At 60.2% G+C, this 6,507-nt stretch overlaps 1 long non-coding RNA gene across 1 annotated transcript; it reads left to right on the forward strand.

Annotated features, from left to right (window-relative positions):
* Nucleotides 1-321: 321 nt before the first annotated feature.
* On the forward strand, nucleotides 322-6,297 carry LOC149125851 (uncharacterized). Its single transcript, XR_016236786.1, has 3 exons — nucleotides 322-542; nucleotides 4,375-4,679; nucleotides 5,803-6,297. It is a non-coding gene; the product is annotated as an uncharacterized LOC149125851 (long non-coding RNA).
* Nucleotides 6,298-6,507: the final 210 nt, after the last annotated feature.

Raw genomic sequence — 6,507 nt, forward strand, 5'->3', positions numbered from 1 at the left:
GTGCTTGGGCCCCTGCACCCACGTGGGAGACCCTGAAGAAGCTCCTGGCTCCTGGCTGTTGCGACCATTTGGGGAGTGAACCAGCAGATGGAAGACATAGCTCTCTCCTCTCTCTCTCTCTCTCCCTCTCTAACTCTGATTTTAAATAGCTTTTTTTTTAATGTACTTGGGCCCTGAGAGCGTCCACCGGGAGTGTCCCACGGCCACACAGGAAAGCACTGGACTCCCACAGGTCCTGGCCACCACGTGTGGTACTGACTCAGGACAGGAACCACAGCCACTCAGATGCTGTCTCCTGGAGAAGGAGCCCAGCTGGCAGGAGCGGTGGCCTGCTTGGCGAGCCGGACAGCTGGATCGACGCTGGCGTTCGAGCCGCAGCCAGAGTGTTCAGGTCCACGGTGGTGCCGGGCTCCCTTCTCCTCCACTGCTCTGCTCCTGGGCCTGGCGCCAGCATGGGCTCCAGCACCCGGTGTGTCGTGAATTAGCCTGTGGCTCACGCGGTCTGCTCGGGCTCAGGCTCACGGCAGCTCTCTGGTCACCCTGTAAGTGTCCCGAGGGCGGAGCGCTGGGCCCATTCTTCTGTGCCTTCGTTAGTTCTGTGTGCTAAGAAAACGGAGATGTCCAAGGGCCTCAGAGTCTAGGGGTGGAGGCAAGAACAGTGAAATCAACCCTGGGCTACGCAAGAGCGGTCTCACCAAACACGTGGGGATGCAATTAAGCCCCCACCCCAGGGAGACGAGAGGGCTCTGGACCTTAGGGGGAGGGGAAGTGGGCGGCAAGGGGAAGCCAGGTGTTCCCACCAGAGACCAGAGCCCAGCCCCGAGCTGAGGTTTTCTCTCGGGGTGGAGCCGAGTGGGGATGGCTGCACTTACAGGACCGGGTAGGAAACACTGTGGGCTTCACGGGCCACACAAGAACTGTGTCACACGTCGTGTGTGTGAACTCTGTCCTGTGTGTGTGTCCATGAACTGTGTCACACGTCGTGTGTGTGAACTCTGTCCTGTGTGTGTGTCCATGAACTGTGTCACACATCGTGTGTGTGAACTCTGTCCTGTGTGTGTGTCCATGAACTCTGACACACATCGTGTGTGTGAACTCTGTCCTGTGTGTGTGTCCATGAACTGTGTCACACATCGTGTGTGTGAACTCTGTCCTGTGTGTGTGTCCATGAACTGTGTCACACATCGTGTGTGTGAACTCTGTCCTATGTGTGTCCATGAACTCTGACACACATCCGTGTGTGTGTGAACTCTGTCCTGTGTGTGTGTGCATGAACTCTGACACACATCGTGTGTGTGAACTCTGTCCTATGTATGTGTCCATGAACTCTGACACACATCCGTGTGTGTGTGAACTCTGTCCTGTTTGTGTGTGCATGAACTCTGACACACATCGTGTGTGTGAACTCTGTCCTATGTATGTGTCCATGAACTATGTCACACATCCTTGTGTGTGTGAACTCTATCCTGTTTGTGTGTGCATGAACTCTGACACATATCTGTGTATGTGTGAACTCTGTCACACGTCTGTGTGTGTGAACTCTGACATACATCATACATCTGTGTGTGTGAACTCTGTCATGTATTGTCATATATCTGTGTGTGTGCATGAACTGTCACGCATCCTGTGTGTGTTCAAGGGTGCTTTTATAGCCTTTTAAAGACGTAAAAAATCATTTTCAGTCTGCAGGTCGTATGAAAACAAATGCAAACTAAGGCACAGCTCTGGGGTGGCTGTAGTAAAGAGACAGCCGAGGAGAACTGGTGGGGGTGTGGGGGTGGGGACCCCCGTGTCGGGCTGGAGAGGAAGAGGGACGGGGACCCCCGCGCCCAGCTGGACAGGGTGTAGGGGCAGGGACCCTCACGTCCGGCTGGTGGAGGTGCAGTGGTGCTGCCTCTGTGGGAGCAGCTGGTGGCCCCCAGAGCTGGACACGGCGCCCCCTGCCAGGCAAGCCAACCCCCAGGTAGGAGCACAGAAGCCGGGCCACACAGACCTCTTACCCGTGTTATCTGGGGAGACTGCGGGGAGCCGGTGAGTGGGCGTGGCCTGTCCTCGCATGCGGTCTGCTTTGCCCACACTGGGGAACCGAGTTCTGACGTCTGCTACAACTTGGGTGACCCTTGGACACTCTGAGCCGGGTGGAAGAAACCAGACACAGAGGACCAGAAATTACACGGTTCCGTTTATAGGAGACGCAAAGACCAGAAATTACACGGTTCCCTTTAAGGAAATGCCCCCAAGAGGAACATCCACGAAGGGAGCTTGGCCTTGGCCTCGGGCTGGAGGGAGCTGGGGAAACGGGAAGTCCTGCAGGTTCCTTTAGGGGAGGAGAATGTTCTAGAATTAGATCGCGGCCGGGATCGGGCTTGAAAAGGGCAAGTTCTGTGGCGTGAGAATTACGTCTCCATTCCTAAAATACTTTGTGTCTTTTTGTAAGTAGGTCAAGGGCCATGGTTTGCCATGCTGACAAAGGAAGGAAGCCACAGAGGGTGAGGGCCAGAGAGTTCCCCGCCCTGGAGGCCACCAGAGGCTCGGGCGGGGGCCTCCGAGCAAAGCCTGATCTTGGTGGGAAACCACCGGAAACGCTCGCCCACCGGCGGCTGCGGCATCACACACACAAAGGCCCGGCAGAGCCCAGATTCGGGCACCCGCGGAGGCCCCCGCTCAGGGGGCAGAGTCAGTGGGCTCGGGGACGGCTCGGTGGAGAGGGCAGGGACCAGGGGGCACACGGGCTGCAGCTGCTGCACCGGGGCCTGGCACACACAAGTCATCGAGTCCGGGGCCGGGAGAGCAACCTGGAGGACGGGGAGAGTGAGCGGCTCTGAGGCTGGGACCAGGCAGCGGCAGGTTACGGTCTGAAGCCCGTGGGCTCTGTTCAAGAGGGGAGAGGCAGCCAGAGAGGCAGGTTCCGGAGCAGTCGTTGGGTCAGGAACCGAACGCCCGGAGCCGGCCTGTCCAGGGAGAGCAAGAGCGGCAGAAGCCGGAGGCTAAGGACAGAGGGGTGTGTGTGTGTGTGTGTGTGTGCCCCCAGGAGGCTAAGGACAGAGACGGGCTGTGTGTGTGTGTGTGTGTGTGTGTGCCCCCAGGAGGCTAAGGACAGAGACGGGCTGTGTGTGTGTGTGTGTGTGTGCCCCCAGGAGGCTAAGGACAGAGACAGGGTGTGTGTGTGTGTGTGTGTGTGTGCCCCCAGGAGGCTAAGGACGGGGGGTGGTGTGCCCCCAGGAGGCCGGGAGGGGGAGAAGAGCCCAGCAGGAGAAGTAGGGAGAGCAGTGGGAAGCAGTCCCCACGCACCCTTCACAGGAGGGAAGGGAGATGATGAGAACGCAGCCCAGAGTCGGGTGCAGACGGAGGGGCACCCAGTCGGCTGCTCCAGTGTCCCAGGCGCTGGAGGAAGACGGTGTTGGGGCAAAAGGCAGTGGGAAGGCATGGGACGGGACGGGGCCCCCTCCTGACCTGCCACCTTGGGTTCAGCTAGAAGGGTTGACTGAGGGACTGCAGACACACATTGCATGGTTTTGTTTATCTGTTTCTTTGAAGGGGGGGGGGAAGGGGGAGGGAGAGGGAGAACTCCTACCCTCTTGCTCCTTCCCTGTCACAACTGGGACTGGGACTGGGCAGGGGCCGAAGCCAGGGGCTCAGGACTCAATCCAGGGACCCGACTACTTCGACCACCACTGCTGCTCCCAGGGTGCCCGTCAGCAGGGAGCTGGGGTCAGGAGCAAAGCCAGGAATCATGCCCGGTTCCTGTGATGTGGGACCCAGCATCTTAAACGGTGTCTGAGCTGCTAGGCTAAGCGGCTGCCTGCAGTTGCACATTTGAAGAGAATGACAACAACGTCTTTGTGTGCTTAGTTTCCTGTGTGAGTGTGGCCAGCAGCGGTAGTCTAATCTAACCTAGATTGTTGGGGCACAGCAGGTTAAGCTGCTGCCCGCAACACCTGCATCCCACATGAGCTCCGATTAGAGTCCCAGCTGCTCCGATTCTGATCCAGCTCCCTGCTAATGCGCCTGGGAAAGCAGCAGAGGATGACCCAAGTGCTTGGGCTCCTGCACCCGCGTGGGAGACCTGGATGGAGATCCGGGCTTCTGGTTTTGGCCTGGCCCAGCCCCAGGCACTGGGGCCATCTGGGGAGTGAGACAGAGGATGGAAGATCTCTTTGCCTTGCCCCCTCTGCCAGGGCTGAGCTGTCCCACTGGCTCCTGGGCACCACTCTCTGTCCCTGGGGTCCCTGTGATGAGTCCACCTTGTGTGTCCCCCGGCTGTTGTGACTTCCTGTCCATGTGTCACCAACCACCTTGGGTGTGCAGGTCTCCGAAAGGGTGCCCTCGAGCCCATCCACACAGGTAACTTTTTTTTTAAAATTTATTTGACAGGTTGAGTTACAGACAGTGAGAGAGAGAGACAGAGAGAAAGGTCTTCCTCCTGTTGGTTCACCTCCCAAATGGCCGCCACGGCCAGTGCTGCGCCCATCTGAAGCCAGGAGCCAGGTGTTTCTCCTGGTCTCCCATGCAGGTGCAGGGCCCAAGCACTTGGGCCATCCTCCACTGCACTCCCGGGCCACAGCAGAGAGCTGGCCTGGAAGAGGAGCAACCAGGACTAGAACCCGGTGCCCATATGGGATGCTGGCACCACAGGCAGAGGATTAACCAAGTGAGCCACAGTGCCGCCCCTGACACAGGTAATTTCTAGAAGCTTCTTTGCCAGGCCCCACTCCCCAGGGCCAGAGGATGCGGGCGTGGGGAGGGTGTTTGGGGGCTGACGACACCAGTCTGTCATGTGTGGGGCACAGCCAGGAGTACAGAGCACGATGGGAAAATTCTTAGCTCCAAGCCTGGACGTTTCTCTGGTCCAGACTTCTCCCAAAGGGAAGTGTGCACTCAGCATAGGGTTAGCAGCCCGGGCCTGGGTGCTCCTCTCTCCTCCCGTGCCCCTCCTGACCTGGGGCAAGTTCCCTCAGTGTCCTAAGCCTCGGTTTCCACACCAGCGACACCCGCACACGGCTGCTGCAGGCTGGGTCTCACGCAGAGGGTCTGGGGAGAGCTCAGGGGCCGGGGTCTGGCCGGCGTGCACCAGCAGAGCCTCTCTGAGATGGATTCCCTCCACCGGAGTTCACAGAAAGCAAAGGACAAACTAACAAAGCCGAACGTCCTTGCCCAGTGAGCGGCTTTCGGCCTCTGACACCCGATCCGTGGGCTTGCTCATCTCAAGCCATCCCCTGCATAGCTACAGTGTCCCCGCCCTGCCCCCACTCAGTTCACTTCCGATGCCCACGACCCTGGCGATCCCAGCAGACCCCACGCCTGAGGCCCTGTCCCTCGGGGCCGCCCTCCCTGCGGAGGCCACGCACAAGCCCCAGGCCTCCCGCACCCCTGACCCCACAACGCCCTCCTCGGGTTTGATCATTTGCTAGAATGGCTCTCAGGGCCAAGAGCAGCTCTCTGCTTACTGTTACTCATTTATGACACACTCGGGACCAGTCAGATGGAAGAGCAGGGAACAGGGAGTGGGGTGGGGGTCACGGAACTCCTGGGTCGTCGCTGCCCCCCCCCCCATGCCTCTGTAGGTTCAGCACCCAGGAATTTCCGGCTTGCCCAGCCACGTCCTCGCCTGGTGTCATGAACTCGGGCTCCAGCCGCTCTCCCTGTCCCCAAGGTGGGGTGAGCAGGGGCGCTGTGCGGAGAGAGCTTCAACCTCTAACCCTGACTGGGTCCATCTGCAACCGGCCAGTCCCAAGGGGGCCCAGCCTCGGGTCATCTCGTGAGCGTGTCACAGCTCTCCAATCCTGCCTTTTGTATTTCCAGAGTCCCAGGGGCCAGGGACTGGGACCGAATGCGTATTTCCCACCGTCAAGCACACTGGATGCTTGGTCAACAAGCCAGCGCCTCCCGTGCTGAGAGTCCAACCAGGTCCTGTCCGGTCCACAGAACGACACAGGACCTGTGGACGGACCCCGTGAGCTGAAAACAGAACGAGCCCCCTCCCCGCAGGTACACCTGACTTCCGGACAAGACCCTCCCTTGTCCAATCCTCAGTGCCAAGACAGTGCTTCAGACAAATTGCATTTGCTTCCGAGGTGGTGGTCAGAGACCCGGGTGGAGAGGGTGGGGACAGGAGGGAGACTTGGGGGGGTGGCTGCTCTGTGGGACACCGGGGCAGCAGGAGTGACCAGGAGCAGCCTGGAGAACCCAGTGCACCCCTGCCCGCTGCCCTGCAGCCACCGCTCGCTGCCCCCACTGCCCCCGCCGCCCCCTGCCCCCGCTGCCCCCTGCTGCCTCTGCCGCCCCCGCTGCCCCTCCACCCCCTGCTGCCCCTGCCGCCCCTGCTGCCCCCACCACCCCCCGCTGCCCCCACCACCCCCTGCTGCCCCCGCCGCCCCCCGCTGCCCCCGGCCGCACTCCCAGAGGCAGAGACGGAAGCTGAGCATCCCCCCCCCAGCACTGGGCCCCGGGGCCCGAGCCTTCAGCTCCCCGCTCTTCAAGGGCTTCCAAGAACCACAAAGACTTGGC

The sequence above is a fragment of the Oryctolagus cuniculus genome, chromosome 7 (assembly GCF_051225735.1).
Source record: "Oryctolagus cuniculus isolate XC-2025 breed Fujian yellow rabbit chromosome 7, ASM5122573v1, whole genome shotgun sequence".
Lineage (NCBI taxonomy): Eukaryota > Metazoa > Chordata > Mammalia > Lagomorpha > Leporidae > Oryctolagus > Oryctolagus cuniculus.